Here is a 22,698-nt window from a genome sequence, read left to right as displayed (position 1 = left end):
GACCACTAAGATACACTGCGGGTCGCTTCTTCCTTCTCGAGCTCTCCTTTTCTCTGACCGTTTGTCAGACAGTGAGAGACAACTTGTGCAGAAGGTGAGAGCACGGGCTCTGTCTGGAGCTCGACTGCCTGGGTCAAGGTCTTCCGTACCAGCTCACTGGCTGTGTGGGCAGGTAACTCATCACGTCTGTGGTTGGGTTTCCTTATTTTTAAGGTGGGGATAATAACAGTAGCGACGTCCTTGGGCTCTTATAAGGATTAAAGGGGATAATACACGAAAGGCCTAGAGGGAGCCTTGAATCTGGGGAGCTCTCAGGCGATGTTTGTGTATCTCAGGTCTCAGCTCACACATCCAGGCCTCTCCTGGTGCAGGAGCCTCCCCCGGGCACCGGACACCCCTGCCCTCCGCCTGCGCCCCGCCTTCCTGCCGCTTGGAGGTCCCCCCACCCCTGCACCTGGGGCTCGTCCGCTCCTTCGGGCCTTGGGCTCCAGGGCAGCACCTGGCTTGCAGCTGGCCCTCAGTGCGTGCTTGTGGAGTGGCTTTCTGTTTGCTGTGTTGGTTTCCCGTCCATAGGCCCTAGGAAATCCCGGTCCCTGAAACTCCATTCCCAAAGCTCCAGATATGACCCCGAATGCCTCGTGAGTCTCCTCTTCTAGCCCTGACCCCTCTTTCCCCCTGTCTTTCCAGCTAACCATTAATAAAGCAAAATCCTGTAGGCCTCCCTGGCTCAGCCTGTTCTAAACCAAGCCCCCCTGCCCCGCCCCACCCCGCCTTCTGTTTCAGGCCATCCCCAGCCTGGCTGACCACGTGGGTCTGCACCCACCCGTGGAGAAGCCTGGGAGAAAACCTGGACTCTTCCCTCCTCCGTCAGCCACGCAGGCGTGCCCGGGATGCAGGCTGGAGGCCTGGAGCCAGCTTTTGGCCGGCCTCCTGACTCCAGAGCTCACGCCCTGACCTCAGACATTCTTCTCCAGCGTCAGGGTCACGACCCCCAGTTTGGCCCCAGTAGTCGCAACAAACTTCCACCTGATGTCTCAGACCCTGTGCCTCTCACGCGGCCCCTTCTTCTCCACCCTGTGACAAGTCTTCAGTATCTTTCTGAAATACAACTTTAGTCCTTTGACTCCGCTCTTAGAAACCATGGTTGGTTCCCTTTGCATCTTTTAGTCCAAACTCCGCACGTCGCGTGAAGCCCCTCCTCGGTCTTTTCCTTCTCTCCCCTCTCCTGCCCGGCTGCACCTCTGCCCCCAGGTCTCCTGCTAGACCAGGTGAAGGGGCGGGCGCAGCACAGGCCACGCGGGGCCTAGAGCACCCTCCCTCCCCTTTGCCTACTGACATCTTTTCGTCCTTCCACATTCAGCTCGCAAGCCACATCCTCTGCGAAGCCTTTCAAAGAGGGCTCCCAGCAGCCCGTCTCACCAAGGCGCCGGGGGCCCATCATCTGGGGGAACCCGTTTCTCAATCAGAAGGGCAGTTCCCACAGCCCCCGGAGACAGAAGGTTGGACCAGGCCCAGGAGAACCACAGGAGATCGTTCCCTTTCGCCCCTCTCCGCCCCGTGAAGGGGCCCGGAAGGCCCTTCCCAGGCAGGGACTTGTCGGGCTTCTCCGGGTCTGCCCAGGCTGGCCCGATGCCCAACGCAACCAGTGTTTGCCAAATGTATAAGGCTGACACCAGGCCAGAGAGCCTAAGATTTGAATGGATCCAACTCTCAGGTGTAAATTCCTCCAAACAACCAACCAACCAACAGACCAGTAGAAGCCCTTGGTTGAAATCTTGGCTTTATCCCTAGAACAATTTGCTTCTCTTAGGCTCCACTTCCTCGTCTGTAAAATGGGGATAACTGGAACCGCCTCCAGGGGTGGCTGAGAAGATTATAGGAGCGAATGGAAGGATATTAGCCAGCGTGGGGCCTGGCTAAGGAGTCTTTGTTTCAGACAAAGATGTGTGTAGCTCATCACTCTAAACAGGACCTGGGAGACAAGATCATGTCCTAAAATAACTTTTTAAAGTGAGAATTTCATTGGGAATTTTAAAAGTTAAGACAGTTAAGAATGTCACTCATATTTCCAACAGCTTTCCCCTAAGAAGATGCATTCAACTACATCTTAAAGTACTCTTTGACTTTTCACCGTACAATTAGCAGTTGGGCTGGGGGTGGCGGGTGTGATCCACCACTTGTTTTGCTGCACTTTTGTGTTTTATCAGCTCTGTTTGATCGCAGACCCGGCCGGCCATAGGGGTCACTTGGGCGAGTGTTTTAGAGATTCCTGGGCCCTACCCCACACCTACTGAATCACAACAGGGAGCCGGAAGGGGACCGTAAATCTATATTTATAAAAATCTCCTCTGTGGTTTTGATCATCTGCAAGGTTTGGGAACCACTAACACACAGACCACTAGAAAAGCCTAGGGTTCAATATTCTTGGCTTTATCGTCTGTGTAATTAAAAAAACCCCACAAAACTAGTTTATTTGCCTTTTCGTAAACAAGATTCGATCTCTCCAGGCCTGTTTTATCTTAACTGTTTATCCTGCTGGTGGAAAAAACTGGCTCCACTTCAACAATAGGAGAAGGAAAGGTGCAAACCTCACCGTCTTCCCAACATTTTTAACACCAGGGGGCTATTTCCCCCGTGTCCTACTGGGGCAATTTAAATGCTAATGCAGTTAAGTCCAACAGTCGTTTTAGCAATCAGATTAGAATTGTTTTTTATGAAAATCTTATTTCTCTTTTCTCCGTTCTATATTTATTTTATTCTATTCTATTTTTTTTTTTGCTAGAGAGGCGTATGTTTCGATTCTTTGACATTTCAAACCTTAAATTAAAAAACAAAAGATCCCACCCTGATATCTTCTCAGCAGTATTTGCAAGAGGACAGGAAGGGATCCATCCTGTAAACCTGAGGTCTGCAGTTTGAATGTGCTGAGTCACCTGGTCTTTGCTGAGTCAAATGTTTTGCACCCAGGGAAAGTACTGCAGACAAACTGTGAGCTGGTATGTAGCTAATTTAAATGCCAGTAAGAAAACTGGAAAGGGCTATTGCATCGATACAGAGTAACTTAGTATTAACTTTAAAACTTGTCTTTGGAGATTTCTAACAGCCTGGTAAGTGCTCTTTCTGACTGGTAATGTGTTGCTGAAATTCTTTAAATACTTCTTCCCGTTCTTAGAAAGGGAAAACAAATATAAATGGTATAGCAGTTGTCTCGTGTGGTTTAGAGAACAGGAGAAAATTCTTCTTGGCCATTATTCTGAAGTTTTGCATAATTAAGCTTCTTGAATTAGTTTGAAATAAGTAATAACAAACAAACAAAATATAGTAGTGAACCAGATATTGATAGTTGATATCTAACTGTAGTTGAGCTTTTCGGAAGTCTGTTTTCCTATTTTGATCATGTAGTTGGAGAGCCCGTGAGCAGGTATGACTACAACTGTACCAACAGCGGAAGTGGCAGGAAGCTGCCGTTTCCTTCGAACCAGAAGGAAAGTTTATAGAACTCCTGATGGGAACGTGGACTACAGATGGAGATAAAAATCGGAATAATTTGTATTTGTAAGTGCTATTTTATTTTCACACTCTAAAGGTGGTTCCTTTAAAGTTAGTATCTGGGACTAAAGAGAGTGCACACATTCCAGGAAGTCAGAAATGTCTGTTCACCGGTATTAACCAACACCCTAAAGTCATTTCACAAGGTGGAAATTTACTGTGGGGCCAGTTTACGTGGTCATCCTCCAGCGTGTTTGCGTCACGAGTGGGGAGCGGCCTCTGGTCTCTGCATGGCTGAGCCCTGGTGACCAGTGTCCCTGAACCCATCTGTGAAGTGACACAGGCGCTGCCCTGTGTGCCTGCTTCTTACGCTGGCCACGGTGCCAGGTGCGTCCACTGCCTTCTCCATCCCGGCCTCAGTCACCTACAGAGGTGCAACTTGTACATTTTTTTCCTGTTTTTTTTTGGCCGCACCCTGTGGCATGCGGGATCTCAGTTCCCCAACCAGGGATCGAACTCTTGCCCCCTGCATTGGGAGCTTGGAGTCTTAACCACTGGACCACGAGGGAAGTCCCGAGCAACTTGTACTTTTAATACCTTCAAACTGAGTGTACGAAAACTCAGAGACTAAATCATACCCACTCAGAGACTAAATCTACCATCTCGCCGTGGTAGAGTGAGAGTTTGCACCCAGGCAGGACCCTAAGCCCTGATGTCCCCGTGGAGAGCGCCTCTAGCTCGTAAACGTGACTACTCACCGGCCAGTAACGTTAAACTATGGGAAGAACGTCCTCAGTGGGTTGGAATCCTTGCTTTCTCTCAGTGAGCAATTTAGGGGGAAACGGCAGAAGAGCTGCAAATAACAACCCAGGAGGCCGGAGGGGCTCAGAGAAAGATTCTAACTTAGTGAGTTTTCTGCTCAGAGCTAGTGTGTAATTCACAGGGCTGAAGACGTGAACTGGATTGAAAATCTGCTGTGTTTTTTTGCCAGCTTAGGTTGATGGCCATAATACAATGACTTGGCAGTAAGAGAACAAACAAACAAAAACCCTAGGCTACCTGCCTTTCATTTGACTCCGTCTGGAACCGGAGGCAGGCAGACGATATTGCCGCAGGCAGGGCAAGGACGCGGAGTGCCGGCGGTCAGCCGGGCCTGACCCGGTGCAGACGGGCGTCAGGCAGACACGGCTCTGAGTCTCAGTGGTTAGGAGCCTGGTGAGCTGGGACAGTTGATTTGACGCCTGTGAAATCTGGATGGTTTCTTCACAGGTCCTAGCGTGGGCTGGAGGAGACGCGCAGCAAGGTGGATGTTCTCCTCTCACATCCTCAGAGGCCCAGGTATGACCAGTCCTGAGACAGAGCATCCCGGGAGACCCTTGGAGGGGAGGGATGCTCTGAGGCGGGCGCCTGCATCTGAGTCCGTGGTCAGCTCAGGGCGGAGCTCCTTGAGCAGATGAGATGTAAGCAAAGAGCTGAAGTCGTGGAGAGATTTACCCGTGCGGGGGTCTCGGTGGGAGAGGTTTCCAGGCAGAGGAAACAGCTGAGGCAAAACAGGAAATTGCCTACTGGCAAGATTTAAGGAGAACAAGGGACGCAGTGTGGCTGGAACAGAGTGAGTGAGGCGGAGAGTAGTAGAGGGGGAGGTCAGAGAGGCCAGGCGGTCAGACTGTTCCCTCTCCAGGACGGTTACTACGAGGGCAACACGGAGTCTCTGCTGGGCTTTGAGCTGAGGAGGTGATGAGGTTTTCAAAAGATCACTCTGCTGGCTTGTGTTGAGAATCAAGCCTGAAGCAGGGAGGCCCGTTAGGAGAGGAGCCAGGGCAGTAATCCTGGCAGGAGAGGGGGAGGGATCTGACCGGGGCTCGTGACAGCAGAGGGGGTGAGAAGTGATCAGGTCCTGGGTATGTGTTGAAGGTAGAGCCAGCGGGATTTCTCAGGGGCTAGACATGGGATGTTTCAGGCATGAGCGTCTGTGGGGATGGAGTGTGCCAGCACGTGGAATGGGGAAGGAGATGTAGATGCAGGTCTGGGGGGAGACCAGGACTTCGTCTGTGTCCACGTTGAGATGTCCCCTGGGCATCCAGGGGGGAAGGGAGGGGTCTGTCTGGTGACACACATTTGGAAATTATCAACATATAAATGTTTAAAGCCTGGAGACTTAACAGAGACTGCTAAGGGGGTGTGGATAGAGAAGAGAAGGGGTCAAAGGGCTGGGCTTTGGGGCACGCCAACCCTGAGAGTCCTGGAAGAAGAGTGGGGTCAGCAGAGGAGACTTGAGACGGGGCTCCCAGGGAGCTTGCGGGCAAGAGGAGGGGGGGAGACTGGACGTGAGGCTGGAGGACAGGCGTCCCCAACTTGCAGTGGATGCGAACGCTCCATGTAAGACTTTGGTTGTTTCTTTCAAGGTGATGGCAGCTGGGTGTACTGAGACCTTGCTCTCATTTGCCATGTGCGGGGTACTTCGCTAAGCACATGACGTACCTTTAATCACTTAATCTTTATACATGCCCTGTAAGAAAGGGAGTGTCCTTATCTTCTGTAGTTGAGGGAACTGGCTCTGAGGGATCAGAGATGTCACTCAAGGTTATCTTCCAGTAACTGCTGGTAACTGTCCAGGTGGTCCTATTCCAGGGTCCCTCCTTTTAACCACTAGCCTGTCTTCTCCTGGGTCTGGCCCTTCTCAGCCAGGGGTCAGAGGGTCAGAAGCTGAGGCTTGCATCCTTTGCCTGGCGACACCTGGCTTCACTCTGTCCCCCAGAGGAGGTACTTTACAGGCAGAGGAGATGGTGTCTAGCAGGACGGTGGCTTGCTGGGATTTGCTTTGATGCACTGGTGCCGGTGGCAGCAGCGTGGGGAGAGGCGATGAGGGTGCTTGGGAGCTGGGGAGGGAGATAGATTTGGGGCAGGTCAGCTCAGCTCTTGAGGGGCCTGAGGGCTGACGGAGCCGTGCAGCAGTGGGTGAAGGAAATGGGGTCGGCGGTGCGGGCGAGGGAAGCAATTCCAGATGTTCATCACCCACGTATAGACCCTCTTCTGATGGATCCCCTGAGAACGAGTCCGTCTCCCACTTTGCAGGAAAAGGGCACATCTCTTTGCCTGGCGTGTTCTGGGGCGTGTGTAAAAAAAAAAAACCCCTGGGCTTCAGACAAAGGGGTGATGCATGAGGGCCTGGAGGCGCTTGCTTGCAAGTCAGGTGGTTTGGGCTGCTTGCTTTTACCACGTTGTGGGGACCGAAATGTAATTTTGTGTGTGTGTGTGGCTGCACCGCGCCGCCTGTGGGATCCTATTTCCCTGACCAGGGATCGAACCCGTGGCCCCTGAAGTGGAAGCACAGAGTCTTACCACTGGACTGCCAGGGAATTCCCTAAATGTGATTTTTGAGTAGAGATGACAAAGTGATTCTGGGGCTGTGACTTACACAGATTTCAAAGATATGACTAACACTGCTCTGAGTAGAATACTTCATTATTTCACTTATTATTATTATTTTGGCCGCACCATGTGGCTTGCGGGATCTTAGTTTCCCAACCAGGGAGTGAACCGGAGCCCCGGCGGTGAAAGTGCAGTGTCCTAACCACTGGACCGCCAGGGAATTCCTGCTTCCCTTACTTATTTGAAAAGAGTTTCTCAGGGATCGCATCTCTAAAAAGAAAAGCAGTGATGCCAGGTTATGCCAAAATGTTTCATTGTAATAATGAGGCATCCACAGACCCATGAGCTAATCATTGGAAAATAAACCCAGTTCCTCTCATTAAGAGATGTAATTTCCAATAAGATCTTATCGTTTATGTTTAATAATTGTCAAAGTTTGCAATATACTTATGATGATTTGATTAATTGGAATTTACTGCTGCTCAATCCAGAAGAATTTTGTGTGTGTACTTAATGAATTATGGTCACAGAAACTTTTTATTTATTTATTTTAAAAATATTTATTTATTTATTTATGGCTGCATTGGGTCTTCGTTGCTGCGCGCAGGCTTTCTCTAGTTGCGGCGAGCGGGGGCTACTCTTCGTTGTGGTGCACGGGCTTCTCATCGTGGTGGCTTCTCTTGTTGCGGAGCACGGGCTCTAGGCGCGCGGGCTTCAGTAGTTGTGGCGCGTGGGCTCAGTAGTCGTGGCGCTCGTAAATTTTAGTTTTGACTTGTGTACACAGTTTGCGGATGAGATCCATGAAAAGGTTATCGATAAAAGATGCTGAAACATAAAAATAAATTTGGTTTAAAATCTGTAACACAAAACCTTGTAGAAGAATGTCTAAAGCGGCATTATTCGTAATAGCCAAAACATAGAAACAAGCCAAATGTCCACCAGCTGATGAATGACTAAACAAAATGTGGTCTATCTGTCTAGTAGAATATTATTGGAAAATAAAAAGGAATAAGAATGGATCATGCTACAACAAGGATGAGTCTTGGAAACATTATGCTACATGAAAGAAGCCAGTCACAAAAGACCACATATTGTGTAATCGGATGTGTATGAAATGTCCAGAGTAAGCAAACCTATAGACAGAAAATAGATTAGTGGTTGCTCAGGACTGTGGCAGGGACCGGGGGATGGGGAGTGACTGCCGGTGGGGACGGGATTTCTTTGGGGGTAATGAAAGTGTTTTAAAAGTGACTGTGATGATAGATGCACAAGTCTGTGATTATGCTAACAACCATGCAATTGTACACTTCAAATGGATAATTGTATAATATGTGACTTACCTGTCAATAAAACTGTTAAAAAAATCTGTGGGGTAAGTGGAGTGGAAATGGAAGTTAAAACAGGAAAAAAGAATGATGTACCATTTCTAGCTTTACTAAAAAGATTTGTGCGTGTGCAAAACACAATTAACAAGATGCTTTGCAGCCATTGAAACTTGGGTTAAAACAATGTGATGCCAAATGTAGACATCGTCTAGGGGCGTGCAGTTTGTATTTTAGGGGATTCACGATCGAAAGAGCTTGAAGCCCAATGGATTAGATCTCCTAAAGACAATGGCTAGATTGAGTGAGACCAAAGACTGAAGAAGGAGAATCAGAAACACCAGCCTTGGGAATTCCCTGGCGGTCCAGCTGTTAGAACTCGGTGCTTTCACTACTGGAGCCAGGGTTCAATCCCTGTTGGGGAACTAAGATCCCACAAACGACGCATGCAGGAGAAACTAAGAGGGGGGAGGAGGGTGAGGGGGGCAGTTTCCAGGTGGGGGGGGGGGGTGTCAGACATCCCTTGGGATTATTCCGGCCAAAGATGCAAAGCCATCCTCGGGGACCGGTTGGCAATGATGAGGTCATCGACCTGGCACCATCCGTTTTAATAAACTAGTTGCAGTCCAGTGCAGAGCTGGTGGCTGGAAGCAGAGTTTAGGGAGGTCAGAGGAGGTAGAAAGTTGGAGGAAGTGAAGACCTCGACCTCGGACCTCGCTCTTCAGAAGTTGGAACAGATAACGGGGCAGAAATTTGGTAACTGGGGAGAAGTGGGGTAAAGGTAGTTGCTACTACTCTAAGGATGCAATCAATTTGAGCATGTTTGCAGATGGAAGGTGAGAAGCTGGTGAGAGAGAGTGAAGTGGAGGAGAGACGTTCATCCCCGCAATGTGCAGGGCGTCCTGCAGGTCAGCCAGGCGGAGAGGACGCCTCCCGTGACCGCAGAGCTCCCAGCAGCTGGGGCGCCATGGCGCTAAGGGAGCCCCGTGGGAATCTCCCTGTTCTCCGCTACTTCAGACACCCCACTCCCCAAACGGCCTATCTCCACACAGCCCACGTTCAGTGGGCGGGTGTTTAGGCTACGACAGGATGCGGATGGGGCGCGAGGAGTGATACGCTTGCTCGGCAGTCTTGAATTGGACTGCGGGTAAGAGCTGTTCCTCAGTATCTTGGGTTGGAGGGAACAGAAGTGCTCAAGTGAACACTTCTACTCACTTAGCTCATTTGAATGATGCTGGAAGTTAGAAGCGGATCCGCCTCCAGTGCTAAAGGCAATGGTCCAAGGGTGGAGGCATGGGAGCTGCCCTCGGCCGAGCCCGCCCCCCATCCCCCAACCCTCTGGCCACATGAATCATGGTCCAGTGTGCAGCCCGAGACTAGGCGTCCTGTGAAGACACACAGGGCCCCCCGCGGTGCGGTTTTGTCCCTCCAGTTCACTTGACCCCCTTGCAGCATTTTTACACTCTTAGAAAATGCTCTCGACAATAACTGCCCCAACAAGAGAGAAGAAAGGAGGTGTTTGTTTAGGAACAGGAAGAGAGAGGTGCGGTCGGGATGAGGCATCTCGCTTTAGTATCCGCGGCAGCGCGAGGAAAGAGACCGAGCAAAGGGAATCTCTTGTCACTCACGTGTCTGGAGCCGCACGGCCCATTTGAAGGTCACCTTGCACGTGGCAAGATCATGGCAAGGGAACTGATGTCCTCCCCGTATGGCCCCTGAATCTTCTCTATTCTCTTTCCATGGTTTTGTGTTAATGCTCGGAGAATTGAAGACTGTGTTGTAAGGTGGCCAGGGAACGATGTGGTTCCAGGTAGATGTATTTGAAGCCCCTTGGCAGTCCGTGAACAGTCTTCCAGGCTCTACTTGGGTGTCAGCATGCTAGTAGTAATGGTAACAATTATTAGCAGGAGAAATTATTTATCTTTGTTTTTTTAAAATATTTATTTATTTATTTGTTTGCATCGGGTCTTAGTTGAGGCACGTGGGACCTTTAGTTGCGGCGTGTGGGCTTCTCTCCAGTTGTGGCGTGTGGGCTCTAGGGCCCACCGGCTTAGTTGCCCTGCGGCATGTGGGATCTTAAGTTTCCCTACCAGGGACTGAACCTGCGTCCCCTGCATTTGGAAGGCAGATTCTTAACCACTGGACCACCAGGGAAGTCCCTTATCTTTGTTTTTGAATTGATACTTAGTATTGTCATTGTTATTGTTACAGTGTTTTGTAGCTGGATATTAAGTTCCCTCTGTGTGTTAGGAGCCTTGAGAACACGAAGATAAATGGTACACGGCCTCTCTAAACAGCAGTTCTTATCCAGGCGGCCATGGATCCTTGTCCTTGGTTGGAATTCAGGGACTTTGTGAACTTGGATGGCGAAAAGATTACATGTTCAGTAACCTCCAGCTGTGATGTCGTAGTTCCTTCAGAGATGAATGGTGATGGAAAATCACAGTAGTATCAGCTGTCCCTGTGACTGTCACCGGGAAATTACACGTATTTTCCTGTCGCGTTAGAGCTGTTTGCAGTTCTCTTGAAATAGTGTTCATACGTATCACTACTTTGAAATAATGGTAGTTATTTGACCTACCACTAGACCTTGGCATTGAATAAAAAGGCACAGATGTTATGTATTACATCAGATATGTATTTTCATGTTTTGATAACCAGTTCGTAATCAACTTTCTGCATATGCCTGTGTATTTTACCTGATTCTTTTTTTTTTTCTTTTTTTGGCCGAACCGTGCAATTTGTGGGATGTCAGTTCCCTGACCAGGGATTGAACCCAGGCCCTTGGCAGTGAGAGTGACGAGTCCTAACCACTCGAGCACCAGGGAACTCCCTTTACTTGATTCTGAAGAGGTTTCACAAGGCTGCCGAAGGAAACCAGGGCACAGAAAAGGTTAAGAACCCCTTTAGGTGTACAGTCTGGGGCGGCGGCTAGGGGGACCAGAAGCCTGAACAGATAAAGTCGTAAGAAGTGGTGAGTGGCGGTGAGAAAAATACCCAGGAGCCACGGGGACCCGAGGAGGGACTGTGCTCAGCCTCAGGGGCCCCTTCTGGAGAGCTCTGAGCTGCACCTGGAAGGAGGAGTGAAGAAGAGAGAGACACAGGAGGTCGTTTCCAGGGAGGGAGCAGATTGTGTGCGGGGGCTCTGGAGAAGCGAGGAGTACTGGGGCTAAGTGCTGAGTACTGTGCTGAGTCCCGGAGGCTACGGAATGACTCAGAGACAGCCGAGGGGGTCGGTAAGCTCACTTTTTAAAACTAATTAATTAATTTTTGGCTGCTTTGGGTCTTCGTTGCGGTGCATGGGCTTCTCATTGCAGTGGCTTCTCTTGTTGCGGAGCACGGGCTCTAGACGCGCGGGCTTCAGTAGTTGTGGCTCGCGGGCTCAGTCGTTGTGGCATGTGGGCTCCAGAACGCAGGCTCAGTAGTCGTGGCTCACAAGCTTAGTTGCTCCGTGGCACGTGGGATCTTCCCGGACCAGGGCTCGAACCCGTGTCCCCTGCATTGGCAGGCGGATTCTTAACCATGGCTCCACCAGGGAAGTCCTAAGCTCATTTTTAGAACCATTTTTAATGGGGCAGGGTGGACAGCGTTCACTTTTCTTGGAGAAATTCAATGGCATAATAAAATTTTTCAGAACAGCATCACTGACGTGTAATTCACGTGCAATCAATGCACATATGTGGTAAGTTGTGACGTAGGTATCCACCGTGAAAACATCACAGTCAAGGTAAGGAATGCCTCCATCATGCCTCCCCCCCCAGAGTGTCCTGCAGCCCCTCCAGCCTCCCATCCCCAGCACTTGCTCATCCACTTGTGTCATGGAGACCTGTCTGCTTTTCTAGAGTTTTATGTGATGGACTCATAACCCACATCCTCTTTCTGGCCTGGCTTCTTGCACTCTGTGTAACACGTTTGAGATTCAGCCAGGCTGTTATAAATCACCAGTTCATTCCTTCTTGCCGCCGAGTAATTTGTGTACTTTAAAAAAGGGAAAAACCGGGGCTTCCCTGGTGGCACAGTTGTTGGGAGTCTGCCTGCCGATGAAAGGGACACGGGTTCGTGCCCCAGTCCGGGAAGATCCCACATGGCGCGGCTGGGTCCGTGAGCCATGGCCGCTGAGCCTGCGCGTCCGGAGCCTGTGCTCTGCAGCGGGAGAGGCCACAGCGGTGAGAGGCCCGCAAACAAACAAACAAACAAACAAACAAACAAACCCAAAGCCTGGTTTTCATAACAAAATGTAAAAAGGGAGCAAGTTTCCTAATCCTTATCAAATGGGAACGTGGGTTTAAGATTATTGAGAAACGCTGCGTTGGAGTGTGGCCAGAGTGCATTTCAGCGCTGGGTTCTCTTACCACCGTTGCTAAATTTGAGCACATTTGGAAATATTTTAGACCTGCAAGCAGGCAGCCCCGCAGGACGTGGAAACAAGCACTCAGCTGTCTCTGCAACCACAGGCTCTCTGATGAGAGGATTAATGAAGAAACTGCCTGATGGAGTGTCTAAGAAGCATTCCGTGTGTCTTCTGCTGTCCTCACAACCTCCTCATTTGGTAGATAAGGGGCAAGAGCTATTATCCATGTTGCACAAATAGGAAATGAGGTTCAGGGAGCGTGTGAGGATTGTTACTCAAGACAGAAGCGAGTTAGGGGCTGACTGGGCTGCCTGCTCCCCAGTCCCAGCCTTGCTGGAGGCTTGGCTGATGTTGGAAAGAAAAGTGCAATCATTTCACTTTCACTTTTGTCCGTGTTGGAGCTGTGATAGGATCTTTATACTGGAGGAGCTAAGGTTTTCTTCTCCCCCTTTCTTCTTAAAACTTTCCCCTTTCCACTGGGTTAGGGCCGGCATGTGTCGAGGATTCCACAGCCCAGTGCCTGTGTGGAGCGAGGCTCTTTTCCAAACATCAGGGGGATGCCGCGCTGCGTAAATCCTGGAGGTTTCCCTGGAGTGAGTAGGACGGAAGGACCAAATGAGAATCAAACGGTGTGTCTTACCCTCTTCTGGGTCATGGAAGATTTGAGAATCTGGTGAAATCGTGGGTCCTCTTTCCCAGAAAAATGCACAGACATGCACGCACATGATTTTGCAATGATTTCAATGTTTAGACTCCTGAGAGCTGGTCTGTAGGAATGACCTCGGGGTGAGTAGTTTTGGCCTGAAGCGAAATAGTCATGCCTTCAGGGAAACACAAAGCCGTAGTCACTGATGAGACAGCGATTACAGATAAAGGCTGGGTGGGACTGGTGGGTTGGGTAGTGTTTGGATACACAGTCCTCTCTATCAAATAGGACTAATACCCACCCCCATCCCCCAACTAATACCCGATTGGGGTGGGGCGTTAGTCTCTGGGAGGCACGATTCCAGGCAGAGGGGGATGTCTGGGGGTGGGGGTGGGGGACAGTGGAAGTAGGAAAGCTCCAGGGAGCCGACATGCCCAGTTTGACTGGCGGAAGACTATGGAATTGTCAGAAGCAACAATAGAAAAGGAGGGAGAGGTCATATTGTGGGTGAACTTGAAAGCAAGGTGAGTACTCCTCCCTGCCCCCCCCCCCGACTCCCCGTAAAATATTCTGTAATTCCTTTTATTTATTTAACGTCTTCATTGGAGTATAATTGCTTTACCATGTCTTTTATTTATTTATTTATTTTTCAGGTGGAGGTTTGGGGTGTGTATAGGTGCATAATACATATTTATTGTCACAAATTAAGGATGTTGACAAAAATCAGAAATTCTCGTATACTATAATCTGATCCCTATTAATAGCTGACGTACTTTGTTCTAGTCAGCGAACATTCTTATCCCTCTCCCAGCTCCGAGCCGCCACCCCAGACAGAAAATAAATCCTGTGAATTTACCACAATTTAGATTACTCGTCTGTTGGTGTTCTTCACGTTTATTTAAGGCTCAACATTATATCCAAGGATTTTTTTTTTTTTTGTGGTACGCGGGCCTCTCGCTGCTGTGGCCTCTCCCGTTGCGGAGCACAGGCTCTGGACGCGCAGGCTCAGCGGCCATGGCTCACGGGCCCAGCCGCTCCGCGGCACGTGGGATCCTTCCGGACCGGGGCACGAACCCGTGTCCCCTGCATGGGCAGGCGGACTCTCAACCACTGCACCACCAGGGAAGCCCCCAGATATTTCTTAATTTTTAAAACATTTACTATTTCTTAGGATAGATGCTTAGAGGGGGAATTATTGGGTCAGTGTATATAAACTTCTGTAGAAGCCTGAGTCAGTAGCTTTCTGGAGGGTTGGCTACCTGCTATCGGATTTTGTTCTGTTTATTTTGCTTATTTACTTTTTTCCTCTTGGTGTCCTGTGTCTGCTTCTTAGCCCATTTCTTAGATACTGGAGCCCCCCCAGCCCCCCGCCGCTCCTGGGCCTTTACACTGATCCATTCTCTTCCTGATTTTCCTTGATGATCAGGCAGCCTGTGTTGAGTGCCTGTCATGCACCAACCATTGTGTTTAACAATATTACACATAATTTTCAACACACTCCTGTTGCATAAGGATTCGTATCTTCCTTTCACAGATGCGGACTCAAAGCCGAAAGCTGCTTTCCCAAGGGGACGTCTCTGGGTCCGTCTCCCCAGGTCTGCAACTGTAGCTTCCCTCTCTCTACCCAGCTCCAGGACAGCCATCGCGTCATCAGCACAAATTCCACTTGGGGTTTCCATGGACACCAAACTGAGTCTGTCCACACTCGCCTAACAACTCTGACCACCAGCCTGCCCCCATGACATCACTGAGCCCATAGGTCACCCTTGATGATGTCTTTACTCTCCTGATTCACCCCACCCGGCTTTGTGCCTAAGTCTGGTGTTGGTCTCCATCCTCCAGCCTCGAGGGGATACCCCTATCTGAAGGCATCCCCCGCCTGGTCTGTCAGTGTGGGATCCCGGCTAGGTCTCTCTGCTTCTCTGTCCTGTAAACTCCCACCCCAGTTTCTCGGCTAACTCTGGGGTGTCAGGACCGGGAGGTCTTAGTCTCTTCTCTTCCCCACTCTCCCCACCACCTCCAGTGATGACCAGATTGTATTCTCATCTGATTCCTATTTGCTTTCCCATTTCCCCGAGTAAGGATTTTGAGGGCGGAGCCTGACTCACTCAATAGTCTTCGTGTTCCTGTGGACTTGACAGGTGGTTGGGAATCACGGTGTTGTCCCCGAGCTTCCGTGTGCTCAGTAGGATAGCTGCTCTGTCTGCCACGCGGAGCAAGTGGGCTTGAGACTTTGTATCTCTGACGTTATAAGAATGTACCGCGTTAAGTCCGTGAGTTAGAATTCGTTTCAATATAGTGTTCTGAATTGTTAAACTGTTGCCCCATTGTAATCAGATAGCTTTTGCTAGGAACACAATCTCTCCCCCTTTTCCCCAGTTTAGTGGCTTCAAACAACCGAGTCTCTAGCTTGTGATTCTGAGGTCAGACTGTTCTGGTCTGGGCAACTCAGCTGATTTCTTCTGGGCGGGCGGCTGATCTAGAGCCAGCAGTGGGTTAGATGGTGGCCAGATAACCCAGGTGGGCCCTGCTGAGGTGCCTGGCAATAGGCATGTGTCTCTCCTCCAGCAGGCTAGCTTGGGCTCATTCACATGGTGGTGTTAGGGCCCCAGGTGCAGTAACCACCCGCCCCCAGGAGTGGAGGGGATTAAAGCCACTGCTTGCATCACATTTGCTTCAAAAGTCACAGGACCAACAGAGATGCTAAGGGATGGGGAAAGAGACTCTGCCTTTTGATGGGAAGGACCTTGCTATGATTGCAAGAATATGGATGTAGGGAAAAGAATTTGTGGTCGTTTTTACAAACTACCTCACTGGTAATGGAATTCCGCAGTATCTGATAGATATTAGGCACTTACCAGAAATCTGGATTTTTGGATAAATTATTGGCCACTTATACACATGTATACGTATTATATTTATTTTGCAAATAGGGTCAAAGCACGCGTAGAAAAAACTGAACTTCTCTTTCCAGGTCATCTTATTTTTGGATCTTTGATATTAGTGTTATGCAGAGCTCAGCTACTGCAGAGCTGTTAATAAAATGTCAACATCAGTACCTCAAATGCATTTTTGGAAAAGGGAGTTCTTGAAGAATACTGAATTCAATGTAGAACTGAATTAGTTAAAACAGATGACCAAAGCCTAGTATTATTGGGCTGTCGCCTGGGGTGCATAAAAAGCTACAGAGGTTTGGTTTGCATTTTAAGAATACCTCATGCACGAAGCCTTTCCATATCTTCATGCTTCATTGTCACTTCGAAGGAAAACATCTACCGACTAGAATTACTTCATTTTTCTGAAGTTGTTTGCTTTTCATTGGTGGGGTTACAATTCAAGCTGCCTAACTTGATTCTACAGATAAGCAGCTGGATTTGGATGACAAAGCAGTGGCTGAAATAAGGAGTCAGGTGGACGGTGTTTATCATTTTTGCATGCGAGTGTCCAGCTATCCCACTAACGCTGACACATCAGCCTGTATGACATGAAGATGAATCAGGCAAAGCTCCCACCTCCAGGAGCTCGGTTGGTGTCGGGGAGGGAGAGTCTTGAGGACGGTCCTGGAAACACGCACTAATGAAGTTTTGCAGGTTATGCAGTGGAGCCTCGGGTTTTTTTTTTTAAATCCCTTCCCCCGTTCCTCCCTCCCTCCCTCCCCTCCCCTCCCCTCCCCGCCCCCCTCCCCTCCCCTCCCCTCCCCCTCCCCTCCCCTCCCCTCCCTCCCTTCTCCCCTTCCCCCCTCCCTCCTTCCTTTGGAACCTAGATTTTTAACATGGGTTCTTTTTTTAAAAAAATAAGTTTATTTATTTATTTTATTTATTTTTGGCTGCGTTGGGTATTCGTTGCTGCACGCGGGCTTTCTCTAGTTGCAGTGAGCGGGGGCTACTCTTCGTTGTGGTGCATGGGCTTCTCATTGCAGTGGCTTCTCTAGTTGCAGAGCACAGGCTCTAGGCACACGGGCTTCAGTAGTTGTGGCACACACACACAGGCTCAGTAGTTGTGGCTCGCAGGCTCTAGAGCGCAGGCTCAGTAGTTGTGGCACACGGGCTTAGTTGCTCAGCGGCATGTGGGATCTTCCCAGAACAGGACTTGAACCTGTGTCCCCTGCATTGGCAGGCGGATTCTTAACCACTGCGCCACCAGGGAAATCCTTAACATTGGTTCTTCATTCAGGAATGACACAGCAAGCAAGCAACACTGGTACTTTTATCCAGGACATATGCCCAGGTGCTTCCCTGAAGACTCTCACTCCTTAGGTCTTAGGTGGGGCCCAGACATTTGTATTTTGAAAAAGCACACGTGATCTGAGAGGTACCCCTGCTTTATAAAATGTTAGTGTGCATGTAGGTACAATAATGTGTTTTAGTTAACTTGGGATGGCAGGAGTTGCTGCCTCTTTTACTTCTTAGGCTAGACGGGTGTGGTCAATGATTAGACATCATAATTACAAAAGCAATGCCTACTCTAGAAAATGTAGACAATACAGAAGATCAACTAGAAGCAAAGAAAATACCGACAATCTTCCCCGCCCAGAGGTGACTGCTATTAATATTTTCATGAAAATCCTTTCACTTTTTTCTGGAAAACACACCACAAATGATCATACTCTTGTATGAACTGCTTTTTTCATTTAATATATCTGATCATATTTTCAAGTTATTAACTAATCTTCCATGTTTTTTTAAAATAAATTTATTTATTTTATTTATTTATTTTTGGCTGCATTGGGTCTTCGTTGCTGCACGCGGGCTTTCTCTAGTTGCGGTGAGCGGGGGCTACTGTTGGTTGCAGTGAGTGGGCTTCTCACCGCGGTGGCTTCTCTTGTTGCGGAGCATGGGCTCTAGGCACGTAGGCTTCAGTAGTTATGGTGTGTGGGCTCAGTAGTTGTGGTACGCGGGCTCTAGAGTGCAGGCTCAGTAGTTGTGGCGCACGGGCTTCATTGCTCCGCGGGATGTGAGATCTTCCGGACCAGGGATCGAACCCGTGTCCCCTGCAGTGGCAGGCGGATTCTTAACCACTGCACCACCAGGGAAGCCCTTCCATGTTTTTTTAAACAGCTCAAGAGTATCTATTGTACATGCTTTATATTATTTCAGTAATATCCTATTCCTGGTGCAGGGATGTTGTTCTTTAGGAGTTGATTGTCTAGTACAAGAACACATGTGAAAAAGTATAACACAATTTAGGAATCACTATAAAGAGTGCCTTGTTTAAGGGGACTTCCCTGGCGGCCCAGTGGTTAAGACTCTGCCCTTCCAACGCAGGGGACATGGTTCAATCCCTGGTCGGGGAACTAAGATCCCACGTGCTGCGAGTTGTGTCCAAAAAAACCCCAAAAAACCTTGTTTAACACAATCAAGTGAGCTTGGCAAACATTGGCTCATCCAGGTTTATTCCGTGTCACTTCCTGGTGGACCTGCATTTCATAATTAATAACCACTAATACTAACACCATTTACTGAATTTCAGTTACTTAGCAGGTACTGTGCCAGGCACTTTATATAAATTATCTAAAGTTTACAAGCATGATGCAAGATAAGTTTATTTTAAAAATAAATTTTATTGAGACATAATTCACGTCCATTGTAATTCACCCTTTGAAGGTGTGCAACGCAGTGGTTTCTAGTATATTCACAGGATTTTGCAACCATCACCACAGTCAATTTGAGAACACATTTATTACCCTACCAAGGAACTCTGTACCCACCCGTCAGCAGCCTGTCTCCGTTTCTTTACAACTCACCCAACCCGAGGCAACCACTCGTGCCCGTTCTGAACATTTCATATACATGGGATCATCCAGGATGTGGTCTTTTGTGACTGACATCTTTCACATAATGCAATCTGAAGGTTCGTCCGTGTCATAGCAAGTATCAGTACCCCATACTTTTCATGGCCAAATAATATTCAATGGCACGTATATAGCACCTTTTATTTATCCATTCATCAGTGGATGGACATCTGAGTTGTTTCCACTTTAGGGCTCTTATAAATGATGCTTCTGTGAACATCTGTGTCCAGGTTTCTGTGTGGATGTGTGTTTTCACGTCTCTTGGATGGATCCCCAGGAAAGGAATTGCTGGGTCATACGTTAACTCTCTTCTTTTGAGGAACTCCCAGACTATTTTCCGAAGTGGCCACACTGTTTTACATTCCCATCAGCTGTCTAAGAATTCTGATTTGTTCACATCCTCGCCAACACTTGTCAGTATATGTCATTCTGATTATCGCCAAAGATAGGTTCTGCTATCCCTACTTTTCCACGGAAGGTACCCAGGGCCTAAGCAGTTGCTAGACCATAGACAGGTACCTGGTACCCTCAGACCCCAGAGCTCGTCTGCCTGCAACCCACAGCTCTCTGACTCCACTTATCTTGTAATAATGGAAAGAGGAAAACATGGAAATTCATTTTTTTCTCAGATAGTTCAGTATTTTTTTTTCCTGAATTAGTTGGCAATTGAATACTTTGTATGATGGATTTTTGTAAATGACTGATATTCCTTCTATTAAATGTATGTGTCTGATTTAATTCTACTACCTCTTACAACAAGATTTATGTCCAGGTTTGTATAGAGTACAGGCGATCAAGTGTGGTAAGGCAACCACGGAAATGTCCCTCAATTTTAGAATTTCTTAACTGTGAAATGGTAATTCTTAGTCCGAAAAAAGTGGATAAACAGACAGAAACTCAGGTGGGGGTGTTTGTTCTGGGGCTCACGTCGTGACAGCTCTTCAGATTTTTCTTTACATCTTTAAACATTTACATGCAGACACATTAGCCCAGCCCCAGACCAAGTAAGTTGGAATCTTCACCGTTGGCTCTGGGGTGTCTGCATTTCCAGAAGCTCCCAGGGTGATTCTGAGGCTCAGCTAAGGTTGAGAACCAGTGGTTTATATGCACAGAATGATTTGCAGAACTGCAATATTTTTGAGAAAAGTGACTGGCGGGCCCGGCCGGGCACATCCGGTGTGAACGTTCTCTGTGTTTCTGTTGCCGAGGGTGGGAAGGGTACTGGGGGTGGGGGGTATCGGGGTGGCTTTGGCAGCTGGGAGAGGGTAGCGTGGGTAAAGGGGATCGAGTAAAGCAGCCTCTGTTTTCAAGTCATGGTGAAGCTCCCTGATAAGGAAATGGTATTCATGTGCTGTGACATCATGCCTCCCCCAACGTGTTACTTTTTTCTTTTTTCTCTTATTTTGCAACAGAATACAGCCATGGTTTCATGTCTTCTAGCTTTGCGTGCATTACGTAGTGTATAGGCCAGGCCAGAAGCAGTCTCCCTTTTGTGTACCTACACCATGTCATTTTGTGCACAGAACAGAACTTAGAGCACACCTAGCGCGACTCTATCATTACGAACGTGAAGAAACCAAGGCCTGGAACGCTAAGGTTCCGGGTCTCGCGCAGCAAGGCAAGGACTAGAAATGGCCGTCCTTGGCTAGAGGCTCTTCTGTCTCCACCATAGTTTGTGGTCAGCCCACTGCTATATACGCAGACCCTTTCAACCCATTTTCTCTTTTTATTACATGAAGCTCAGGCTTCCATCATTCAGATGTTTTTTCAAAAATTCTCTTTTTAGTTTGTTTCTGATATTTAAGAATGGCCCTGGGGTCATTTTTCTGATACCCTTCATGATCCCTCCCCCCGCCCCCAGTTTTATTGAGATATAATTAACATATAACATTGTATTAGCTTAAGTTGTACCCCACTTGTTGTGAAAAATTTCAAATCTAGAGAAAAGTTGAACAAATAATACCATGAACGTCAGTATTCTTTTTATCTAGACTGAGCAATTGTTAACATTTTGGCACGTTACCTTTCTTTTCTTTTTTTTGTAATTAATTTTTAGTGGAGTAGAGTTGATTTACAATGTTGTGTTAGTTTCTGCTGTACAGCAAAGTGAAGCAGTTATACATATACATATATCCACTCTTTTTTTAGATTCTTTTCCCATATAGGTCATTACACAGTACTGAGTAGAGTTCCCTGTGCTGTCTCTGAATCTCTCTTTTCTAAACCATTTGAAAGTAAGATGCAGACATCATGACACTTACATTTTAGTAACTCCTAAAAATAAGCATAATTTTCCACATAACCATAATATAATCATCCCATGAAAGAATCTAACATTGATACAATACTACGATGGAGTATACAGTCTATATTCATTTCCTCCAGTTTTCCTGTTAATGCTCTTCATGGCTTAAAAAAAAAAATCCAGGGCTTCCCCGGTGGCGCAGTGGTTGAGAGTCCGCCTGCCGATGCAGGGGACGCGGGTTCGTGCCCCGGTCCGGGAAGATCCCACATGCCGCGGAGCGGCTGGGCCCGTGAGCCATGGCCGCTGAGCCTGCGCGTCCAGAGCCTGTGCTCCGCAATGGGAGAGGCCACAGCAGTGAGAGGCCCGCGTACCGCGAAAAAAAAAAAAAAATCCAGGATGTAACTGAAGTTTAGGCATTGCATCTGTTTGCCATGTTTAGTCTCCTTTAATCAAGAACACCCCACCCCTGCCTTTATTTTGGACCTCGGATATTGTCAGTTTTGAAAAATCCAGATCAGTTATTCTGCAGAATATGCCTTGATCTGGCTGCGGCCAGGTCCTCGTGGGTAGAGTCGGGGACAGTTGACATCCTACACGGGTGTTGTGGGTCCTCTCTGAGCAACACGTCAGGTGATGTCAGTGCAAGACCTGGTCACCTGGCCCAGAGGTGCCCACCAGGCTTCTTCGCCAGCCAGGTAGCGGTCTCCTTCGTAACTAATAAGTAATCCGTTGGATGATTTGTAGAGTTTGTGTGATTATCCTTTCTTCCGGGGACCTTTCACCCCGTGGCTTTAACATCTAAGCTGATCCTTGCCCAGGTCAATTGTTCCAGGGGTGGTTTTCCAATAGATCTACATTTATTTGTTGGTGGCCTGTGACTGTATAACCAAGTAAAGATAATTCAGGAATTATCTGAACCTGGGACTGTTACCTTATTTGGAAAAAGGCTCTTTGCTGATATAATTAAGTCAAGGGCCTTGAGATGAGGAGATTATTCAGGTGGGCCTGAAATCCAAGGACCAGTGTCCTTGGCAGAGGGAGATTTGAGACAGAGGAGAAGACACAGAGGAAGAGGTAGTGTGGCCACCAAGGGGGAAGAACTTTGTCACCTCTAGTTCCTCACCTTCCTGGCTCTTGTGTTTCCTAAAGCAGGGGCTGGCGACTACAGCTCAGGGGTCGGATCCACCGTCACCTGTTTTTATGGAGGTTGTGAACTGAAAGTGGTGTTTACATTTTTAAACGGTTGGAAAAAATTAAAAGAAGAATTCGTGACATGCGCAAATGAGGCACACTTCCCATTTCTGCGTCCAGACAAGGCTTTATGGGAGGACAGCCACACGCACACGTACACGTTGTCTCTGGCTGCTTTCCTGCAACATTGCAGACTCGACTCGTTGCAGGGAGCCCGTTTGGACAGCCAAGTCTAGAATATTCACTCTCTGGCTCTTTACAGAAAAAGTCTGCCCACCCCTGTCCTCCAGG

At 48.3% G+C, this 22,698-nt stretch overlaps 1 long non-coding RNA gene across 1 annotated transcript in view; it reads left to right on the top strand.

The window, feature by feature from the left end:
- Positions 1-22,698, top strand: part of LOC137220159 (uncharacterized) — a 48,155-nt gene that overhangs the window by 8,306 nt on the left and 17,151 nt on the right. Inside the window, exons 3-4 of the long non-coding RNA XR_010941504.1 lie at positions 3,403-3,555; positions 4,759-4,827. This is a non-coding gene — a long non-coding RNA (uncharacterized lncRNA). The remainder of the gene's footprint in view (positions 1-3,402; positions 3,556-4,758; positions 4,828-22,698) is intronic.

This window comes from Pseudorca crassidens, chromosome 2, assembly GCF_039906515.1.
Source record: "Pseudorca crassidens isolate mPseCra1 chromosome 2, mPseCra1.hap1, whole genome shotgun sequence".
Taxonomy (NCBI): domain Eukaryota; kingdom Metazoa; phylum Chordata; class Mammalia; order Artiodactyla; family Delphinidae; genus Pseudorca; species Pseudorca crassidens.
The sequence above is the reverse complement of the archived record's forward strand: the minus strand, read 5'-3'. Positions and strand labels throughout refer to the sequence as shown.